Source organism: Parasteatoda tepidariorum, chromosome 1, assembly GCF_043381705.1.
Source record: "Parasteatoda tepidariorum isolate YZ-2023 chromosome 1, CAS_Ptep_4.0, whole genome shotgun sequence".
In the NCBI taxonomy this organism is placed as follows: Eukaryota; Metazoa; Arthropoda; class Arachnida; order Araneae; family Theridiidae; genus Parasteatoda; species Parasteatoda tepidariorum.
Window position 1 is genome coordinate 66,739,714 of NC_092204.1, and position 24,069 is coordinate 66,763,782.

The following is a 24,069-nucleotide window of genomic DNA, read 5'->3' on the forward strand; positions in this document are numbered from 1 at the left end:
TATTTTGTAATTAATTCGCATTATTTTGTAATTACTTCGGAAACATAATTTGTTTTTCATTTTTAATATAAAATTACGAAAATTATTGTATTTTCATTGCTATATTTAATTATTTAAGCATATTATAATATTTTTTTTTATTTTTGCTCACCATATTTCAGACGACATTTTGTTTTTGTTTTTTGGTATTTTTAGTGTATTTCAAAATTTCAACTATGAATTCAATTTATCTGCACATAAAAACCCCTAAATAAAACCCCCCAAATTTTGAAACAAATTTTATCGAAATACTAATTTTGGCCACGAAGCCTTGAAAGCTGGCCCACTGTGCACTGGATATAACTTATCGATTAATTACCGATACAATTACTCACCGATTAACAAAGTACAATGTTTGCAAGTTAATGCTTATAATTTAAGATATTTTGCATTTTCCCCCGTTTTTCATACCACTAGATATAACTTATTGATTAACTAAGTACAATGCTTAAAAGTTAACCATCTGAAATATTTAGTATGAAACCATACATAAAACATGGGGAAATTTATGTGTTGTGCTTAAACACACCTAAAGGTTTTAATCTGTCCTCATTTTATTTTTATTTTTCGGTGAAGACAAAGACATGCTCATTCAGCAGAAAGGAATTTTCCTGTCCTATATACAGTTAACAGGATGAGAAGGAATTTTGTTCTGAAGAAAAGAAGGTAATAGATGAGGAATCTGAGAATTCAGAAAATGAACAGAAAGTTCATGTTAGTTAGGAAGAAAGAAAAAGAAGAGGAAAAAAAAGAGGGCATTTTATTTGTTGAGGTAAGAATACTTTTATGTAAATCGTCAAAGAAATTGAAGAACCAACTGAAAGAATTACAGAATAAGATAACCTGAAATTTTAGCGAAATTCCAGCTTCATTAGTACAAGGAATGTTATCAAGACAAAAAAAGAATTATAGCTGACCTATTTAAAAGCATAGCATTGCAAAATAAATTAATTTTCAACCTATAAAGTTACCATAACAGGTACTTAAAAAAGCATTATGAAAAATGAAATAAATTAAAATGTAATTAACTCCCTAAGTCAAATGGCAACCCTACTAGTAAAATACGTTTTAGTAATTTTTTTGTAAAGAAGCAAAATTAAAAAAAAGTTCTTTTTACAAGCATAAATACTTTTTTATTGAAGAAAATCCCTTTTGAATGTTTACCAAAGCTTATTTTATCGTACGCACGTAAAAGAAAAAAATATTATGTACGTGTCATATTTTTAACTTACAATTTATATTTTAAAAGCAATTTTATCCAATCCGAATTATCCCCAGCAAAAATTCTACCTTCGCCCCAATTAGGCTCAAAATTGGATAAATATAGATCCTATTTCAACATTCATTGATGGACCAATATTGGGATGCCTAGATGTTTTTAATATTGGTACTAGAATGGCCTTTAATATTGGGCAATTGAAAAGTGGCTGTAAAATTTCGGGTAAAAGGGACAATTCTATGTCGGATCAATATTAACTGAACAGCGGATATAAAATATTAGGTTAATCTCCTATTTTTATAAGTGGCCAATATTGGAAAATATCGACTCTTTTTACCTTTACTGAACCAAGATTAATGAGTATTGGCCTATTGAATGCCCAAGTTATTTTGCTGCAAAAAGTGTTGAGAAAATTAAAGCACTGGAAACAGTGACAATTCAAGCAATTAAGGTAGTATTTAAAATAAAATTTTAACTACTGCCATGTAATTAAAAAATAAATCTGCTAAAAGTTCTGGTCTATAGTTGCTTCTATTTTTGTTATTGAGATAAATTAAAATATTTTATTTTGAGTAGTCAAATTTTTCATAATTTTTTAATAAATTTTTTTTGTTTATCTGTTGATGACAGATATTTTCATGCGCATTAGAATAAATGTATGGCTTCATTACCAAAACATTTCATTTCAAAAACAAACACAATCTTATCAATATAATCTTACTAGTTCTTTCTATCAAGTGTTAATTTATCAATTTTATACAATTCTTTACCTGATAACTACTTTTCTGTATTTAAAAATTAGTTTAATTTATATACCTCAACACTTAAAAATGGTGGAAACTATACATCAAAACTTCTATAGGGGTTTTGTTAGTGTTTTAGAACGTTGTTAACACTCTTAAAATTATCTTCGAAAGAAATTTAAATAATTGTAGACAAATATTCGCCTGTGAACAATTAAAAAGTTGCGAAACCAAAAATTTTTATTCACTAACAGTAAAAATTGAGTAATTTGTTTTTGTATAGGTAATAGGCAATTTTGTATAGATAAAGGTAATTTCTTTTGTACAGGCATTGATCATCATCATAACCTAATCCGATCACTTAAAAAGTTTTAAAAAAAACTCAATTTTTAATATTAAAAGAAATTTAATCGTATAATTTAAAACATAAAAAAAAACTTAAGGCTAAAAATTTTTTCTTTCAAATCAAACTCAGTGAATACATGTAAACTAAAAGCGTTACAGATTTCAGACATGTGACTAAACGCTTTTTATATTCGTACTTCCTTAACTATAAAATTGAATTGCCTGTTTCTTTATAAATCTAAAACACACTGATTTTATATTATTGTTATAAAATTTATTATAACCCATAATCAGTTTTAGTTTGTACACAACGATTACGACTTCACATTTAATTTAAAATATAAATCACCTGTTCAATAATATCCGAGTTATTGGAATTTCATATTAATTTGCACCTGAATCCACCGGAGAGGTATGCGATCTGTTTGCTCATCGGCAGGTGATGTAAATTGCAATTAGATAAGCGAAATTCGTTGTGCCAACGCACTTTTCTGAAGAGCAAAACATCAAATTATCTACCGATAAGATAATATAGGCTTTAGAAAGTTTGTTTTATTGTATGGACACTGAAATTATAAAAACTCTAGGCCTAATTATGTAAAGAAGAAACGTTTAATTAAGGCAAAAAATGTAAATAAAGAAAAATAGTAATTTTCAGAAGAAATATATTCAAAATTATCTTTTTTTGTATCAAAATGTGATTTTTTTTGAGATTTTGAAATGCTTGATCTCATTTTTAAAAATCGCGATCATTCTCTTTGGCATTAATAATTAAATTATACTTTGAAATTGCGAGAAGGTATTTGAGAACAGTTCCTTTTTGCTATTTAGTCATGATAGTTTGTATTTCTTTTTGTTTATTACATAGCTTTGAAGAACAATTTATTCAGATAATTTATTTTTTTTATCATTAAATATTAAAAGAGTGATAAAATTCTTTTAAAATATACAAGAGATATATTCATGTTTTTTTCTTCAAATGAATAGATTTAGCAGACTTTCTACGTTTCTTTACATTAGTTCATGAAGAATTTAACGAATTTAAATATTTTCATGCTTTCCGTCTGTAAAATAAATTGAAATGCAAATTAATGTTTTGAAGATAAGCTAAATTGTTATTTTTTGTGACTGGGAATGGCAATAAAAATGAACTATTAAAATTTTTGTTAACGCTGTGGAAATGAATAAAATTAAATAGTTCATGTTATGGTTATATGAAAAGACTAACTACATAATTAACATTTATTAACTCTTTTAATTTTCAGTTTAATATTTTGATACTTAAACCTACGCTTCACTTTAGATGCGGCTCCTTACATTTTTATTTTAGAAAACTACGTGCATTTTACGAAGTATGAATTTGAGCTTTCGAAGGGTTTTCAAAATAATGTTCAGAATTATTTGAATGCTTATCTTATATTATTTAAAAAATGATTGATATTAAGCATCATCATTACAAAGCAGAATAACTCTTGTAGTAAGAGAAATTTATTTATTATAATAGAGTCCCGATTATCAGTGAGTTAAGAGAAGAGATCGAAAATTATATTGTACGAGATGAATAAGGTTTTTTATTTGTAAAAAAAGTGTAATTGAACATTTTTATGCATAAAATTTTATGTATAAACACTTTTATGATATATGTGTGCATTAATGGTTTCTTTGTTTCAATGCTTTAGACGTAGACATCTGTTGTATGTTTGAAATATATACGCATGTATGAATACATTTTAAAATTATTTTTCGTATTTCCTCAGCTTCAGATTCCCCTCTTTGACATTTTTCTGATAATTCGCGATCTTTGTTGTCCGCGGATAATCGGGGTTCAACTGTATCACAATGATTCGTTTGTCATACAAAGTCACAAGGTATGAAACTCATAAATCGATTCTTTATTAATTTAGTAAAAACAATTATACCATTAATTTTTAATAAAAAGAGAAAATAAATGCGGTTATCAAATAACTTTCACTGTTTCAAAAATTTCAATTTAGATCTTAGTAAAACTTTTGTCATATCTGATGGACGTAATGATTTATTAACTTACATATTTATAAGCAACACTTCCAGCTCAAAACAAAGAAAATTAGCAAACATTAAAATGAAATCTACAAAACAATCCGTAAATGCCCGTCAAAAAATACAAACATTTATTTTAATTGTTAAAGAATTAATATCTAAAAGCAGACGAATCATGTGTTTAATTTTTTAATTTTATATTTTCGTTTAAGGGAACATGTTGTGCACCATACGGAAAAGGGAAAATTCTCTCATAATTGAGTTAGCTCCTGCTGTTCCTCTTAATAGTTTTGTTTAAATACATTTACTTCCAATTTTTACGAAAGATATTTTTGTTTTCTTCAAAATATTTACTTAACTGATTACCTACTTTTCTCATACAAAAGAGATTTATTTTTTTTCGTTAATGTAGCTTCGTTCTATATTCATGTAAAAAAAGCAATTGCGAGTTTTTAACTTCTTCTATGTTTTACTTAAAGTGCTTTAAAATAGTAATCTAATTCTTATCCTTCAAAAAAAAAAACTATGTATTGATTTTTTTAAAGCACAGCGAAAAAAATTGCAAGCAATTTCAGACGGCCACTTGTGAATCTGTACATATGCAAATTAATGAATTAATTTTGTGTTTTAATTAAATTTATAACTATAGTTGATAGTGTTGCGTAAATTCAATCCTTAATATGTATTTTTTTAGAATACTTATCAAAAATTAAAACAGATTATACACGTTGGGGATTGCAAAGAATATTTAGCAGAAGAAAAAACTAAAATACTTTCAAAATCAAGGTAAAAATCTGCGAGAGTATTAATTAACAAGACAGGAGTGATTACGGAAAGAACCTGGAGTTTAGAAAAGAAGATTAGAAAAGCCTTTAAGTTTCAACATCCAATTAATTCTATTTTGATGCTTATTGTGTCTTCTTCTGAAATTGGTCATATTCCGTTGTTTGCTTTTATATTGGTTAAACACTGATTTGTGACCACCAAAGGGAATATTTTTTTTGTTTTCCTTTTTGGTAATAATAAAAAAAATACATGTTAAGCGCTAAATTTATGCAACAACCAACAACCTGCATGCAAAGTATTCAACTTTTAACTAACGTGCGTATTAAAGGAGCTGATGAAAGTCAGAATGAAAATAATAAATATAGAATACAATATTATAAACCTGCTCAAAAGCCCATAAACTCGTCTGAAGCCATATTCACTGCCTACTTGAAAGTAGGAATTCAAGATTTCCTTCATACGACGTGGCGAACAGCAAAAACTGCTGACTAAGTTGAAAGTGGCTGGACTCGACACTATTAACTAAGAAAAAGCTGCTTCAGAAAATTTCGCTGATTTCTTTATTTCTTTAGTTTTTTTCTGCGTCTTGTAATTCAGTTAAAACCTGTTATTTACTCTGATGATCTTAAATGAGTAACTCGCCTCACTCTGTTTAAATTTCGAAATAGTTTTGTTAATTTGTCCCGATGGGGGAGAGGGGGGTTTGTTCGAATTGTAAGTTAAATATGGTTTAATCTGTAAAAAATATGATCATTCATTTAAATTCATCCCGCAGTGGACTGATTGTTAAGACACGGTTCCCAGCAGTTCACCGAAGTCAAGCATCACCGGCTGCTGTCAGTGTGAGGGTGGGTGACTACTTGGATCAGTCTGCATAGGGAACGAGGGTGCGGGGTATTGGTCCTCGTTAAACTGTTCTACCGTAAAGTGCTCGACGAGAAGGTCATTGGGCTACCGAAGCGGGGGTGCCATCCCTTCTACAGAGGATCAAAATTATGATGGCATGTCTTCGGATCATTCTCAGGGATGTTTCCCAGACCGTCGCCAATAGCCCTTTGCGCAGCTCTAGTGCGACGTAAATGAACTACAACAACAGCAACATTTAAATTCATCATTATAACTAATCATAGTTCGAAATGTTTTAATTACGAAATTTAAAAATAATAAAAGTATAAAACATTACAATTATAAATAATTACAGAGATAATAATTCTACACAATATTGAAGACGTGTAAAATAATTATACTTTTGATTTGAACAAAGTCTTTTTGGAAACGTTAGTATTTATGCTATGAAAGAGGAAAATCGAAGACACAAACTGCCACAAATCGTTTTAGTTTCACGTGTCTTTTAAATTTAATTGTATGCTGTTTCGTACTTGCCTTGGGCGTCAAAAAATTAGATATGAGATGAGGAAAAGTAAAGTTTTAAATAAATTTCAAACTCTCCCAACAAAATTTTGTTAAAATCTAACAATGTAATCATAGGAATGTTGTTATGCAAACTTGAATTGTTTACGTTTCAAATAGCAAGTTTTAGAGATTGAGAGTTTGGTTTGAACTCTGTAATTAAGTTTTTTTATTGCTTTTACATCTGTTGCAATTATTGAATTAACAGAATAATTTTTTTTTATAAAAAAACTAATAATGGGATCAGTACAAGAAGTAGTTTCATTATATATCTACTTTATTCGTTATGAAATACTTAGATGAAATAGTCTCATCATTCCAACACAATTCATAATATATTTCCATTCTTGTAGGTACATACTGAAAAAAATTTCCAAAACTGTAAAAATTCAAAGTTAGAATGTAATTTAATTTATGAGAGTAATTTTATTGACGTTTTCTTTCGTTTTATTATTAGTTATAAATTTATTTTACTTAATTACTATTTTTTTCTCATTTGTTGTTTGTTTAAACGTTTTGAAAAATTATCTGCTCATGAGGAAGATAACCTTTAGATATGCAGATAGAAAATAGTTGAAATGGCCAGCTAATGAGATAATGAAAAGCAATTGTGTCGATTTGAGTTAAAGTTAGTTAATTATTTATTTTTTGAATCAATCAATGCTTAATGTTTTGTATAAGATATTTGATATTGATCTATGTGAAGTTAAAGATTCTCGTTCTAAGTATTTTAAAACAAATGTCCAAAAAAAATTTTGTAACAAATTTTCTTTAATTTCAATCGTAATTATTATTGTTAAAGTATTAAAAAGTATAAAAGTATTAAAATATCCTGGTTACTTAAATTACACAGTTCCTAAACAAATATCGCAGAAGAGTAATTCAAAACGTAAAATAAAGTTATCAATAATAAAAAGGATTGAAACAGCATTCAATAACGGTGTTTAAGTTAAAGCCGTCACGACTACGATTAATGTCAAACTGTATGATTTATAAATGACATAAAACGTCTACCGCGTTCACTGAAACTCGTCAAATGTCAACAGAAGAATGTAAAAGAAAAAGAAAGTAAATTTTCAATCTTACTTTATTACCTTCATTCTAGAGAGAATATTGACAACGAAAAAAAAAGTTTAATAGTATCATTTTCCTTCAGTTTTTCTTATTACAATATATTACTGGCAACACGCGAGACTAGAGTTAATAAGTTTCATAATAATGGCAACGTCAACATTAGTGATAATAGATATGCGATCGTTATGAATTTCGTTTAATATGTCTTTTCCGACATAGATTGGATTATGAATGTTCCTTCTTTTGCCCTTTTGATGAAGATGAAAGACGAATTAAGCCTTTATATTAAAACTAGGAAATATTTTATTCAAAGAATGTGATAATGCCTTTAGCCTTGAGAAATGATGTATAAATGGTGTCGGTGTTAAGTTTTAATTTTTAATTTTAAATTCTGAATTTTTTTTTTAAATGTTGTGAATATAGCAGTAAATAAATAATGAAATGAAAATATTAGTTATTTAGAATTCACTTACTAAACCATAAATTCCTTTTTGTTTTCAGGGAACTTTCAGTATGTTAAAAATAACGTGGTAAATTAAAGGATATGATGCTTGCGAATTTTGATATGAAATGGAGCTTATTTTTTAGGTGGAATTATGAATTGAAAAAAAAAACGCAAATACTTATTTTTAATTCATTCTAAATATTTTAAACTAATACTGAAATAGCTACAGAGACGAATAAGTTATATTTAAATATATTAGATAAAAACATGCGAAAGTGTTTTAAAAATAAATTTGAAGTAATTAAAAAAATAATTATATAAAAATGAATGTGCCTTTTTTCAAATGTATTTGATTTACTGTATAACGATTTCAAAAATGATTCATTTACTTTTCTTTCAAGGTAAATGTTTTCGTATTTTTTTTAAAGAAATGCTAGCATATTGTTAAAAAGTGCTTGTATTTGTATGTATTTGTGAGAGTTTAACACCTGATTGAGAAAATATCGTATAACGAGGTTACTTACCACTTTTGATGGGCAATATGGAATTAGTGAATAAAATGTGGCGCTTGCAATGCTCACCATTTTTGTTCATCTGCTCAAGACATACAAATACAAAATAAAAAAATTCTATTATTGAATTTGATAACTATTATAATATTATTTATATTAGTATTATTAGTTTTAATAATATTACTAATTGCATTGTTATTATTTATACTTAAATAGTAAAATCAAGATTGAAAAAGTTTTTAGAATTTTAAGTTGTAGTGGGGTCTTTTTTTACTTTTTTTCATTTACCATACAACATTAGAGGATTCACCTTAGTCCAATATGATACCTTCCTTTGATCTTCGCAAAAGCTGATGTGTTTTCATGCTCATCTATATCTACCAGTGTCCTCCTAAAGTACAGTTTGCAACAATTCTGAATATGAAAGTATCACGCATAATTAGTTTGTGGTGTTTTATCATCAGGTTTGGTTTTTTAATTTATTTTTCACAGATATTGTGAGTTCAAAAGAAACACAATCCTTGTTAGTTTCGTTTTTATACTTTTCATTCACAGGCACATAACTCACAAAATGGCACAAAATCACCAACCGAACAAGTTTAATATTCTTGATATCTATAGTATAAAAAATAAATAAAAAGTTTTATTTGATTATTTTATTTAACAAATAAATGTAAATGAGCTTATGAGTTTTGATTTTTAAGAAAAATCATTTTTCCTTTCACATTGAAAATATAATAACGGTTTTTTTTTAATAAAAATTACTTCTTCGTATTAATTAGCAAGTTGAACAAAACTCGAATTGTAACTTGAAAAGTTGTAAGCGTTATTCCTATCCCTTTTTTCTTTAGTTCAAATGTATGATTAAGTCCACCAAATAAGACTTATTTTTTCCACAAATTCGCAGAAACTTACTACAAAAATTACTTTATTCTCTTCAAATGCATATGTGGACTTCCGCTTCTTAGTTTTGGAAAACACACTGTAAGAAAAATTATAGTTCTGCGCTCACTGAAACATTTGTCGACTCCTAAGCTTTTTTGAGGAATTTCAATCGCAGAACATGTAAGTTATTTGGGTAGAATTCCACACAAACAGAAGTGATTTTCGAAAAATGACGCCAAATCCACGTGCTAGAAGATGTAAGTAGTTTAAAATATTATATAATTTAGAGTTATTACGTAAAAATTTTTTTCTTTTTGTCTCAGTATCTCTGTGATCTGTATGAAGTATTCAAAATAATATTAAATTTAATAATTAAAAATAATACAGTCAAAAACATGCAGGCAAATGTATGTGTACTTTCGTATATATGACGAAATTAATGACAGTGTAGTAGTCAAGTGAAATCTCTTTGTATTAAAAGTATCTAATTTTATATCTATTTAGTAATATTTTTACGTGTATTTAAATTGTTTTATGTTAAGGTAGGGTAAACCAACCAGTGAAGGAACACTATCCAGTGAAGGAACATTTCATATATACGAGTATATTGATTAAAAATAAAAATTTGAAAGTTTTTCTTAGATTGATTGGTAACAATAGCTTACTGCCAAACAAAAGGAAGTCACCTAGCAATGTTTTGGATTACCTGGTCAAATAGATTTCTCTGTAAAATGTTTTGAATGTGTTATTATCTCTGCAACACCTTGTTTCCTTGAAAAAATTATAAGGTGAGTGTTTGCATTTATATGTTTGAAGTGGAATTAATTGCATGTAATAGTTTTATTTTTCTCACTGTGAAAAAGAGAATTCAAAATATAGTTATTGAAGTTACGTTTTATTTTTTTAAGCATCATAACATAATAAAGTACTGAGATGAGGGGGTGTTTATTCACTGGATCCCCAAACGATGAAAAACCAGTGAAGGTACAAGTGTTCCTTTACTGGGTTGTTTTTTTCGAAGTTAATGAAAATAAAAGAAAAATTTTAATTTTCTTGTACCTTTAGTGATGTTCCGCATCAAGAGTATGTTGAAAATAAGAAAAACAACTTCTAACCAGTGAGGGAACAGACATGTTCCTTTACTGGGCATAGATTTCCCAGTGAATGAGCAGTATGTGTTAATATGTTGACACTTTAATTTTCAATTCATGATTACAAAAAAAAGTTAACATTTTCCAAGTATTTATATGTTATAATTTCAAGAATAGGCTTGTTTTTAAATATTTGTATGGCTTATAAATTCATAAAGAGCATTAAAAAATAACCAAAATTAAGTGTTCCTTTACTGGGTGTTCATTCACTGGTAAGAGCTGTTCCTTCACTTGGTCTTCTTACTACTTGTTATTTGAACCTCCAAAACTTTAAAACAATATTATGTAAGTTCTCTACAATTTTTTTACATAATTTGCAATTAGTAACAAATATGTTGACACTGTCATTTAACTAAAATTACGAATTTTGAAATTAATATGATTTTTTAAAAGGCAAGCGAAGCTTAAGTGTTCCTTCACTGGTTAGTTCACCCTATATGCGTGTAAATATAGTTACATGGAGAAGAAAACCTTCCTCGATTAACCAGACGGAAAGAGGATTCTAACTCATGATCCGTCTATCACTGAGAATATTTTTCGTCAGCACAATGAACGGTACGAACCGGGATCAGAATTAGTATCAACCAGCCACCGCTAACATTTAAACTTGGGTCATCTCATTAGGAGGAGATCGCTCTACCTCCTAAGTCATCACGGCTCTCATAGTCTCCGTTCGACGTTACGACTAGCAATGTTCTCATAGTTACGGCTAGCAATGTAGCCCTTGAAATTTTGAGCCCAATCCAGAAGACAAGCTAACTACTGGATCAGGTATTAGAGGAAATCTTCCTTCGCGTAGAGAACTTTTTAATGAAACTAAAGCGCATTTAAAACAAACCTGCTCTCGGAGAGGAAAGCCATCCATGGTTAGCCTGATGGCAAGGGGATTCCCCATAGTTTAATTGAAAAAACCGGACTGTTTGTCGACGGCATTTTGCAATGCACCATGCTAATTAGAAAAGTCTTCACCATGAACCTTGCTAATTTGGAATTTCAAATCTACCCGTTCTTTTCATCCTTATTTCAATCATGCAGTATGTCCTTAGGGTGATTAGAAAAGGAGTATAAAATTCACTGAATTTATTTAGGCTCATTGAAATAAAATTTGACCACGCCCGATGATTTGAATAGAAAGCTCGAGCTATGCATAATGTTAACATATTCCTTTCTTTTGAAGTCTTTTTATTGAACTATTACTTCGATTTGCTCATCGCAGTAAGCTTTTAATATCGCGGGATCATTGCAAATGGCTTACAACTAATTAGGCTAATTTAGAAGTGGTTTACACGTTCTCTAATCAGCCTAAAAGTAAGTGGGCTTATTGCAGTCGGCGTAAAAATTATTAGGCTGAGTGAAACGTACTGCAGACTTTTCCAGTTGGTCAAACACATTACAAAATGACGGTTGTGATTAGTAAAGAGTCTGAATTTTTTAAAATTTACTATGATATTTTAAGAAAATATCTTAGATCAAAAGCTAACTTGTAAGTGTTCGCGCAAAATTACTTACTTTTAACTGAGAAATTAAATTTAGTAGAAGAAAAAAAGGAAATAATTTTCCACTAAATATTTAATAAAATTTCATCAAATTAATTAATTAAAAGAGCTTTTAGTAGTTTAAATTTTTTTAAACAAATCTAATGGCAACATATGTGAAGTAATGTAATTAATACTTAATTCTACTGTTGCAATCAGATATTTTTCTAACGAGGTTATTGACTCCCCATCCTTTTACATTTTATATCGATTGTCAGTTAAAATTTTATAGTTGCGAAATTTCACCAGGGTATTTGGAATATTTCCTTAATTAAATTTGGTTTGTTTGCATTCGTAAAGTAATAAGCCGTCTTGTAGCAAATGAGTCAAAGTTTACTTCAGAATTATAAGGTCTCCTTATTCCCAACGAAAAGTATTTCCTTTTACAGTGAGAGTTACAAAATATATTTTGTAATTTTAGGTAACGAAGTGTCATTTAGTTGTTAAGTAATAAATTATATGATTCTTCTGTGAGTATTTTTAATTTCTTTCCTCAAGCATCAATGTATTAGTAGGAAATACTGTAATTTTTTTATAATTTACTAAGATATTTTGTTACAACATATAATGTTTGAATGAAATCATAATACTAAATAATTTTTCCTCTTTAATTTTTTATAACAGTTCTACTGAATATAACACCTTCAAAAGGATTATCTAAAATATACTGAAATATAAAACACTAAGAATATGAATCAGATTTAGTTTTTTTAAGTAAAATAGAAATTTCCTGATTTAATGGTTAGGATTTTAATGGGTTACAGATTTAATAATTATTAAATTCACTAAAATCCATGGAAACACTTAGTCATATCGCTTCTGAAAGTGTTAATCTAAATCCGGATCTGAAATTTAAAAAGAAGGTTAGATTTTTTTAGAAAATTATTTTTACATTGGGCAAAGGTGGGCAAATGAAATGGAATGGTTAAATGGAGTTTTTTGGTTATCCCACTTATAAAGATTCTACCTGTTTATCATTGCTATATATTCTGTATGAGACGTGATGGCAGAGGGAATAGTGTTCATCTTCCAATGAGGTGACCCGGATTCGAATACTAGCGATGGTATGTCGATACGAATACGGGAGGATTTCATCTCCATGTAACGCAAATGCCGGTTTATTCCATCAGAGGATCCCCCACGAAGGCAAATTTCTCCCAATACTGCATCCAGGATTTCTCTTGTCTTCTGGATTGGGTTCAAAATTAGTGGTCGTAAACCTAAAACATTGGGTCAGTTGTTCAACGACGATTCTAATATACGTTCTGCATGGTGTGTCATTTCTACAGAGAATCTAGCAGAGTGTCAAACAAATGCACCCCAAGATTTATTTCTTTTGTCAATGTAAATACTAATGTGAGAATTTTCACTTTCTGAAAGCTATGTTTAATTCAATAAATTACATGAAAGAGTAGAGCTATATTTAGTGCTGTGTGTTATTTAAATCAAGTTGTTTTGCTTGGATGCTTGTCGGGCAAAACGGGATATCTCGAAGTAGGAATGGCCTACTCAATAGGGCCAGTTTTAGTAGTATCGAAATTTTGATAATGATTCATGCAGCGTGTTTCCCTTCTACTCAGAAGAACAGAGCAAAATAAATATATATTTTTAATTTTTTTTCTATTTGTCACGAGTTGTTTGCCTGAAGGAACTGTTGATTATTATTTCACCCCCTTCCTATCATAAAATATACTCTTATTGAAGAAATAGGGGGTTAGTATACTTACATACTCATTTTGAGTAGCATACCCATATTAAAGCAATATGATATATTAAACTCATTCTTCCATTTCTTTCCAAAAGCTCTTAAGTATTTTTCATCTAAATCAAGTTACATGAAGAAAGTGCAATTTTCAAAGAATCGCAATAAATGTAACATGATTTTTATTTGATAGTTATTTAGAAAAAAAAAGGTTAGATTCTAGCTAAGCATATTTAATTTAAATATTATTTTAGATTTCAAAAAGTCACTAAAATTCGCGACAAAAAGCGTAATTTGTAAGACCACTAAAAATGGTGTAAACAGACTGCCCTAGTCATAATAATGCTTAGGTTATCTTTGCCACGTGTACAATCGAATTATGCCAAATATCATTTGATCAAAGGTTAAAAAGAAGGATAAATAAATGGAATTTATAAATAAAGTACTTCACGACATGTTATAAAAAAACATTAAATGAAAATATAATATCATTTTTTGATTTCTTAAATTTCCAATGGTTTCATTAAGTATTGTATCATTAATTCTGATGAAAAATACTTACGAGAAGGATAAATTTAAAAAAATGTGTAGTTATTAATAAAAGGGAAAAGATAAATAATTTTTTATTTATGGCTGAAGAAATTATATGCTAATTTCTTTTGACTTGATAAAATTTTTTATACTTTAACAAAATATGATAATCTCCGAGCATTTCCTTAGATCCCATTGAATTTCTGATTCTATTTTTAGCTTGATTAATGAATGTTTGCTACTTGAATCAATGTCTTATGAATGTATTTTCGAAAATAATTTTGTAGTTAGGCCGGAATTTTTGTTTGTTTTTTAACATTTTTCAAGTAGCATTACGAATTTAAAAGATAATCATTTAGTCGAGTCTGCTTTTTTAAAATCAAGTAAAATGTTTTTAATATTTGGTTTTCTAAAATTTTAAAGAATATTTTTTGGCGTCTTTATTTGTCAGGCTACTTCTAATAAACATTGTTATACACATAAAGGGCATTGTTGCAAGATTGATTAAAAAACGATGTATAATGAATGCAAAATATGATAGAAATCGGTCGAATAGTTCTCGTGTCGTAAACTACATTTACGAACGTAAGCTAAATAAAAAGAAAGCATGAATTGGCGCAATTTAGATGTTCTCGTAATCTGTTATTCTAAATTGTTTTGATGATTTGGCTCCATTGAAGTTATCGCTTATTTTTCATGACTGTTGGTGTTTGAATATTCGATCTTTCTAAAAATTCTGAATTATAAAGTATGCCGTATTAAAGTATACATTTAATACGAATTATACAATAATTCAAAATATTTAAAACAATATTTTTCAGTCTGATTTTTTAGGAGTTACACGTGTTTTGATCAGCTTATATAGTTATAAAAAATTCTGTAACAGTGCATCATATCAAGACTATTTTTACTAGAGTTTTAATTCAACTGGAAGGAAATTTTAATAACGAAATGAATAAAAAATTCTTGACTTCAGGCTTGACCAGTCACAAGAAAATTAGTTTTCTCAGAACTCTATTTTTTGAAGGTGGACACGATCTCTGAAAACTAATATACTGATCTAATCAAAATTTTGCGCATTTTTTCATATTAAAATTTTATAAGAGTATAATTGGCTGATAACAAGAACGATTTCTTTTTAGCGTAACTTATTTTACTATGCTTGGTACAAATAATTTTACCTAACACCGTTCTTTTTTTATGCAACTCAGGCAAAAATACAAATTTAAATTTTTTCGTTTAATATACAGTCAATATTATCTCAAATAAGTGTGGAAAATTTCAATACAAACGGTGCATTCCTTTTTGAAAAATCCCGTCCGCAAAGATATTTTTTTTCATGATGTCTTTGAAAACTAGTTCTACACGGCAGAACTTTGATAGGAAATTTTTTTATCGAATATTGTTTAAATGTTTTTAGATGATTAAAATTTTTTTTAAATAGTTCTTTTATGACATTAGACTTTAAAAAAATTTACTTTTTTGGCCTTCAAAACTCGTGATTGTTTAAAAAACCCCTGCTAAGGATCAGAAATACGTATCTTTTGAAAAAAAATATGATTATTCAAAGGAAAACGTTCTTGGGTGTTTACACTAACTAATTAGCATATTTAATTATCAATACTATATAATTAGTATATTTAAGATTTACCCTTAATATCGAATTTTAGTTGGTGAAAATATGTTCACTAGTTCAAAGGTTATTCTGAGTGATTTCTTCTTCTCCCATTTATTTCTTTATGTTCATCCTATCATAAAAAAGTGGAATCTAGATCAGACATTTTTTATTAAACTGAACAGTCAAATCTATAAACGCTTCTTTCTAAATTTTTGACATTTGTTTTCATGTTCCATTTTCTAGTGTCCTGATTATTTAGTCTTAATCTTGTTGATAAAAAACATCAGATATAATTTACTCAGTTAAAGAAGATAACTTTTAAATAAAGACTCGAATTTTTTTTTTTCATTTCTTTCTTCAACAAAATGTTTTTCATTTTTTTTCATAAAGGACGCCTAAATTATCAAAAAAGTTTTTAAAAAACATAAAATTGTTCAAAATGTTATTATGTATTTTATTTGCTCCACTTTTCATTATTTTACTGTTTTTTTTTTCATTCAACTCTGGAAAAAATACAAAATCTCAAGTTTTTTCAATCTTTTGTTCAATTTACAGCCAATATTCTCACGAATAAATGTGCAAAATTTACATAAAATCGGCACATTAATTTTTGAAAAATCAAGTTGGCAATTGTTTTCCTAAGATGTATACGAAAATCAATTCCGAATAGAAAAGTATTGTTCAAATGTTTTCGTATGCTTTCTAAAATAATTCTTTTGTGGCATTAAAATTTAAAGAATTTTTTTTTTGCCTATCTAGAATCTGAAATCCTAATCCATTGAGAAAAAAAGGGGCGTTCTTGAGTATTATTTCACAGCAATAGCTAATTAGCGTATTTAAATTCATATCATTTGAACAATTAAGATTGAATCTTAGTTCGTGAATATCTGTACATTAAATGAAAAGTTAGTCCATGTGATTTTCTTTTTTCTGTTATTTATTTATTTTTATTGTTAATCCTGTCATAAAGAAGTGGAAATTCTAAGTGGAATTTAGAAGTGAAATTGCTTATAAATTGCAGTCAAATTTTTAAGTTCTATTTATCTAGTATAAATCTTCTAGATAAGGAATATGATCCTTAGTTTATTCGGTGTATCTAAGAATGATAATAAGATAATTTTTAAATTATGATAAAAAAAAAGTTTGTTTCGTTTTTTTCTGCAACACAATTTGTGCCTTTTTTCATCTTTTTTTTCTTTCTTTTCCTTAGAGACATTTAAATGACTATACTAAAAAGTATTTAAAAATAAAACCAAAGTTTTATATTTTATTTGTGGCATGTATGGATTTCATTTTCCAAACTTATTAAACTTTACTACTCCTTTGCAATTGGCGACCTTATTTGGAGCGATAGGTCGCCAATTTCCACACAATTCCTTGATGGCGCTGAGAGAGAGGAAAAGAGATTGACCCGATTCAACTTTCTTATCAGAAGCTGTGCTCGCGTTTGTGAAGTCAGTCGTCACGTGACGCATGAGAGCGAGCGACTTGACAGTTGACGTTTGGATGGAAAAAGGAAACCGATCAAAACACAGTTTTCGTCATCACCGGTTTCCACGTTCGATTTTTTAATTCCAATTTTTTTTTATTTGATATGATTCTTATCTGATAAATGTAATGACAACTGAGTTTAATGGTGAGTCTTTTGTCAGTTTTTGTTATCATTGACTTATTTACATTTTATGTTATTTATTTGATGTTTACCACTTATTTTATGTTTAGCAGTATTGCATTGAGTTTTTATTTAATTCGATATTTCAAGTTACTTACAGATAGTTTCGCTTACTTATTGGTTTAAAGTTTTTACTAAACAGCAAAAACTATCATTGATCATGGTATTATTGCTAAAAAATATTTTCACTAATTTTAATCATCGACTCAAATAAAAATATTCTATTTGAGAACAAATTATTTTTGTAACAAAAAAAAATTAATTTAACGATTTTCTGATGATATAAAATTCTTATTAGCGCAGTTATAGGGACATTTGAAAACATAAAAATAAAATTATGTTCTGCCACTAAGTTGTCTGAAATTGGTACCTTAATAATCTGATTAGTAATAGGGATATTACTAATTTGTAGGATCCTAAGATTTTTGGAAATGATCACTCGTTTTTAAATATCCCACTCGCAATAACAAAATTTGTAAAAAGATCTATGAATATAGTAAGAATATTCGTGATTAAAATATTATATGGCATATTTATCCTATATTTTCTTGCAAATAGCTTGAAGAGCTGCTTTTTGATAATATGTAGTTAAAAGCTATTTGGTAGTATTTCAGAGTGCTGAAAAAATTAAAAAATATAGTAGCAGATGTTTTATAAAGTTATTGTAAATTTTATATTCTTTACTTTCACGGTAAATTTAGTAATCTCGTTGTTTAAGTGTTAAATGGATATTTAATTTACAATTATTTTCTTCGACCGTAATTAGTTAAAACATTTTGTTTCCTTGATCTTTTTATAACCAGTTCTTAAACTTTTCTGAAACGTGGTTATCCTAAATTGTTTCTAAATGATCCTACACGATTCTAACTTTGGACCTAAATGATGTGCTTTACTAAATTACGCATTAAAAATCTCTGGATGAGAACTGATTGCAAAAAAACTATTTCTAAAAACTATTAACAATCGCTTACTGAAAATACGATTATTTCCTTAACTTACTTAAAAGAGTAAAGTATATTGCGCAGCAGTTATAAGTCACGTTTCGGGCTTTTTATGCACCAAGACAAAATAGAAGAGTAGTTGATTTGTTTCTTTAGTGGGCAGTTCTTGGCAAAATAAGTCTGTTGATAAAAAAAATCTTCAACTTCATTATGGTTCGGATATGAATTTTAAAATTGAAATTAGCTGACCGGGATAGTCTGGTTAGCAGGGTGCTGGGCTCATGCTTGTGAGAATGGCAGTTCGAATCCCGTGTAGTAATTGGTGACTGGTGCACGTTAAATTTGTCTGGTCACCAAGTCCCCCATGTTCCGATAACAAATCAATACCACTGGGGATACTGAATTGGAGATTGATCGTTCTCTGATTCAGTCCAAAATTACGATCTATGTACGAGTGAATAGATGTAACAATGGGTCCACCCTATAAATGGTTGTGATGTATGGGTGTGGCAGAAGTCGAATTCTTGGCCAAAGATGGCGCAGCTGGAAGATAAGGACAATCGCACCCCTCTGCCTTAATTTACGACGACAACAATTGAAACTAGCTGAAACGAATAGTTAACAACTTTTATTCACAAGTTTGGCACCAATTTATTAGTTTCCGAGATTTTTCCTTCTTGTGGCTTATCATTATCTCGCAATAAAGTTTTCATATGTTTATTAAAACTCTTTTGAATATGTATGAGAAAAAATAATAAAAAATATCCAAGAGTTACAACCTAAAGCATTTAAATTTATAGTTTAAAATTACCTAAATTGTTAAAGTGAAATAGTACTTTAGTCGGTGGTATGTGCTTTCAGACATAAAAATAATTTTTAAAAAAAAGCATCTAAAATAACCTTTGATTTCTTCTCGGAATTTAATTGTATTAAGATAACTGGTTAAATAAGTAGCAAAGCTGATAATTTAAATCAACCTTAGAAATTACTAAAATTTAGTCACGTGTGAGCAGTACCGGTAACTTTAAGATATTTCTAGTTTGTAAGCATTTTCACTGGTTCGTGTCGCTATTATATATATGGATTAAGAAAAAGCTAAGTGAGTTTAAGTTGAAAATAACACTACAAAATAAGTGTAAAGATGAATGTGTAATGATGTCACATGATGAAATTTGCTATTCTGTGACCAAAATGCTGGCCTAAACATAAAACTGACAAATAAAAAACCGAAACTGTATACCACACTCTTTTCATCGATTGATGATTCGCGGGGCACACTTAGTTAATAGTGGTTTTGGACAAACGAATCACCTTGATTAATTTCTTGCCCTGATTTAAACTACGAAACTAGATGATTAAACCACAAAAGCTCTAAATAAACATAGTTTTTCCTAAATATTTTATAGATATTCCTTATAGAATATTAAGTTCTGTGTGAAAAAAAAATGAAATGCATGATGTTTGTTTATGCAAAAAATGTATGACATATAACGTTTACGATAATTACAAACATATGCAAGTTCTAATTAAATATATCCTCCCCGTGATTTAATAGAATATACTAAATCGCTTCGTTTGAAACTAATAGTTAGTGTGAAACTATCCTCAATTTTAGATAGTCATGTTATTTAATGATGGAAAAAACCATTCTAATTTTCGTTTATTTCACCATGTATGCAAATTATAGGCTTCGAAATATTGAGGATAATTACGTAATTTATAAATGACTGGATAAAAATTTCGACCAAATGATGTAAATTTAGATTACCTGATAAGCGTTTGCGGAAATGCAATAGCGTTGACTGTATATAAATTAAGCGTTGTTACGGTAATTTATTGATAAGATAATATTGATTTTAATCTTTTTTTTTTTCATCGCCAGTAAAGTTTCTAATGAAGGCTATCTTATCAATAAGTTCAGGTGTGTGTGCTTTTAAAAATAATTCTGATAATCTATTGGCAAAGTGCGTTTTTATCGGAAAATGAGTTTGGTTTTTTAATGCACTTTAATGAAATTATATTAAAGATATGAATAAGATTCTTAATAAGGTTGGAAATTTCCTTAAACTTTAATGCTATATAATTTTTTGTTGTTCTTTTGTGTGATGACTTTTCGAAGAGATTGTTTTCCACGCAATAAAAAAAAAATATTCTTCTTCTTATTTCTCGATATAACATAAAAACATAATGGTCTAACAAAGTTTTCCATTGTTGTCGGCGCATTTTTATTGGCTGGAAAAATCACGTGTTAGGATCAGTTTCCCACATTGACTTCCATATTGTTTTGGTTGTCATCAGCCTAAAATTAACAAAACTCATAAAGTTATTGTTTTCCTATAAATATTTTGGTATCCCTAATTTAAAGGTATTTACCAGTCATGCTATTACGCTTATGATTTTGATCTTTTTCTAAATTAAGATTTTAAAACTAAAACAATTGTCCTTTAAAAAAAATTATAACTTAGTTCTACGCTATATTTTAAGACAAAGATATTTAAATTGGTGTTTAATCTCATCAACTGCTTTACAATTATTATTTTTTCGTGGATATTTCATTAATATACTATAATGAGATTCGTTAAATGATTTAAAACTTAACAATCAGCTTCAAGTACAATATGTCAAGAGTGCAAGAATTGTATTTAATATATCCACCCGTTTGGTGAGCGAAAATATTAAATTACGGTTGCGAACTTCACCGACTTTGTTATAACAATATACTTTTAATTTTAAACCTAATTTTAAAACATTATTACTGTGAAAAATTATTTATGTTCACCAATAGTCTGTTTGCCCCTTTGGGTGCTTCTGTAACTTTTATTTCAATTTATTGTACAATTTCTGCTTGACGTAAACCCTACACAAATAGGGTGGGTCGTGTCACTATTCAAATTCAAATTATGTTCACCAATAGATCTTAATAGAATCTGAAGAGGAATATTTGGACGTGGGTAGTGTTTGCACAAGCGCCAACAAACAGAATTCTTCTTAGTACATATATTCTTCTTAGTACGTAGTAAATAATTTAAATTTACATGGCACCCCTGTGGCATTCTCTTATGTGACGGGCACTGTGCATCTGGGGCCCCGAGATGGATATGAGCATTCTTCCATTACTCTCTTGCGATGGGTCCCGCAGTGGACGGATCGTAAAGACGAGGTTCCCAATAGAACATAAAAGTCGAGCATCATTGGCCTGCTGTCAGTAAACGGCTGATCAAAATGGATGGCCATTTTGATCAGCCTGAGTGGGGATCAAGGGGCGTCCACATTAGGCGGAGTCCGCAAGGGTCCACATTAAACTATTCTACCGTAAAGTGCTCAACTTCGCACGCAGGTCGTCGGGCTAATAAAGCAAAGGAGCCATCTCCTCTGCAGAGGAGAATTGTGATGGCAAAATTGTGATGGCATGTCTGCGGATCATCCTCAGGGATGTTTCCCAGACTGTCGCCAATATCCCATTGTGCAGCTCTAGTGCTGCGTAAATAAAGTACCTAGCTATCTATCTCTCTTGCGCTTTGAGTTTCCAACTTTCACTGCATGTTAGACAACAATGCAAACGTTTTATTTTCTTACGCTGCCCGCCAAGAAAGTTTTTCTTAGTGCCACGCGATCTATCATGCGATATCTCATACGTGTTTTGGACCCCAAACTTGCGGTTACTAGCTTTCTACATTCCAATCGCGACGTGCAAGAAATTCTTCTGGGATTTTATCTTTCGATTAATCTCCCCCAGTCACGCGGCGATTTGAATATAGAAAACTAGTACCGTTATTTGTTTGTGGTCGAAAACACGTGCGAGATATCACGTGCTATATCGCGAGACACTAAGAAAATTTTTCTTGCGGGCAACCTTAATTTTAGAAATTGCCATTACTCTAAGAAAGTTTTATGAAATCTGTTCGCTATTGGCGACCATTAACTTTAACAGACAATATTTTTAGCTACGCCGACCGACCAGTGTAGGGGTCAGGGAACTGCCCTTGCATCAGAAAGGTTCTGGGTTCGAATCCCGTGCAAGGAATGGATGTTCTTTCTTTGTACTATCTGTCCTTACTGTGGGAGCAACGTTGTCCCACCTAATATGATGACCTTGAAAGAATGGCCAACAAATCTGCTCTTTAGATGACTGTATGACGAAATCTCATTCTCCAGGTAGACATTGGAAGAAAAAAATATATTTAGTTATTTTTTTTTACAGTTTTAATATTTAAATAAAGAAAAATTAGTCTGAGAATCGAGGTCGAATATATTTTTTCCCTGCTCTTGCCTGTGTTTTCAACAATCATCGTAAAAATAGTGATATTTTTTTCCTATGCCACGAATTTTTCAAATTTCTGACCCCATATTTTCTAACCAACACAACTTCTTAAAAAATGGAATTTTAAAAATTAAGCAGAAAAATGTAGCATAGCTGAAGAATAGCAATCGAAAAACCACATGTATTTACAACAATGCGAATTCGAGAGAATGTCGTCGTGAATTGAAAAACGTGTTTCGAGATGTATGCGTCGAATAATAGCATACTAAAACATCGGGATTTGAAAAAATAATATTGAAATTTATTGGTATGACAAACAAAAGAGCTACTTCAAGTTACGACTGAATCAGCATGCGTCAAAAAATTACGCGATTCGAAATTCACCCACCGTAATATTATCGTATTAAAAATAACGGACTTTCAAAAACCATGTGAAAGTTCGTGGCAATAACTAAGATTGACGATGGAATTGGAGAAAAATTGAGCTCATCAAAGGTGATCACTCAAATGCGCATTACAAAGGTTTTGTGTCGTAATAATTTCGTATTAAAAAATAAGAAAAAAACGCATTAGATTCATTTCAGTAAAACAAAATAATAATAAAAGAAACATGAAAATATGGCCATTTTAACTAACCAACATGTTTCGAATACTCGTTTCTTTGATACCAAGCATTTTGAACAATTAGCTTAAAACAAAAACGAATTGGTCTAAACTCAATTTTAAGAAAACCGATCTAAATATGGAAGCTATTAGCTAGCGACTGTTTTGTTGCAGTATGAAGATTCATAAAGGTTACAGCTAAAACTCGAAAACCCTTACTATGCGCATTACCTAACTAATTTGCAGATTAGAGTGATCCCTTAAAGTTTTCTGCTATTTTCCTGGGTAATTATTTTCAGATAACGAAATACAAGAAAAACATTATGATTGATTCAATTAACTAATGTGTTGATTATTTGCTTGTCAAAACTTGATTTTTTTTCAGATAACGAAAAATAGAAAATAACATTATGTTAATTTAAACTTACGAAAATGCAAGAAGGTGTGATGAGCTAATTATCTAGGTAGTCTGCATAGAAAATTTGATAAATAAAACAACTTTTTTTCTAACAGATCAGCTTAGTTAATTCGTTTATTTGCTAAATAATCTCACACTTTAACGGTAATATATATATATA

At 29.2% G+C, this 24,069-nt stretch overlaps 1 protein-coding gene across 3 annotated transcripts in view; it reads left to right on the forward strand.

Annotated features, from left to right (window-relative positions):
- The first annotated feature begins 643 nt into the window (after window positions 1–643).
- Window positions 644–24,069, forward strand: part of LOC107448732 (calcium/calmodulin-dependent protein kinase kinase 2) — a 149,183-nt gene continuing 125,757 nt past the window's right edge. Inside the window, exon 1 of one of the 3 annotated variants that reach the window (XM_071181596.1) lies at window positions 644–811. The gene's annotated coding sequence lies outside the window, so the exon portion shown is untranslated. Of the gene's footprint in view, window positions 812–17,427; window positions 17,651–24,069 lie in introns of those variants that run through there. The other 2 variants (XM_043044982.2, XM_043044998.2) reach the window with 2 other exon arrangements.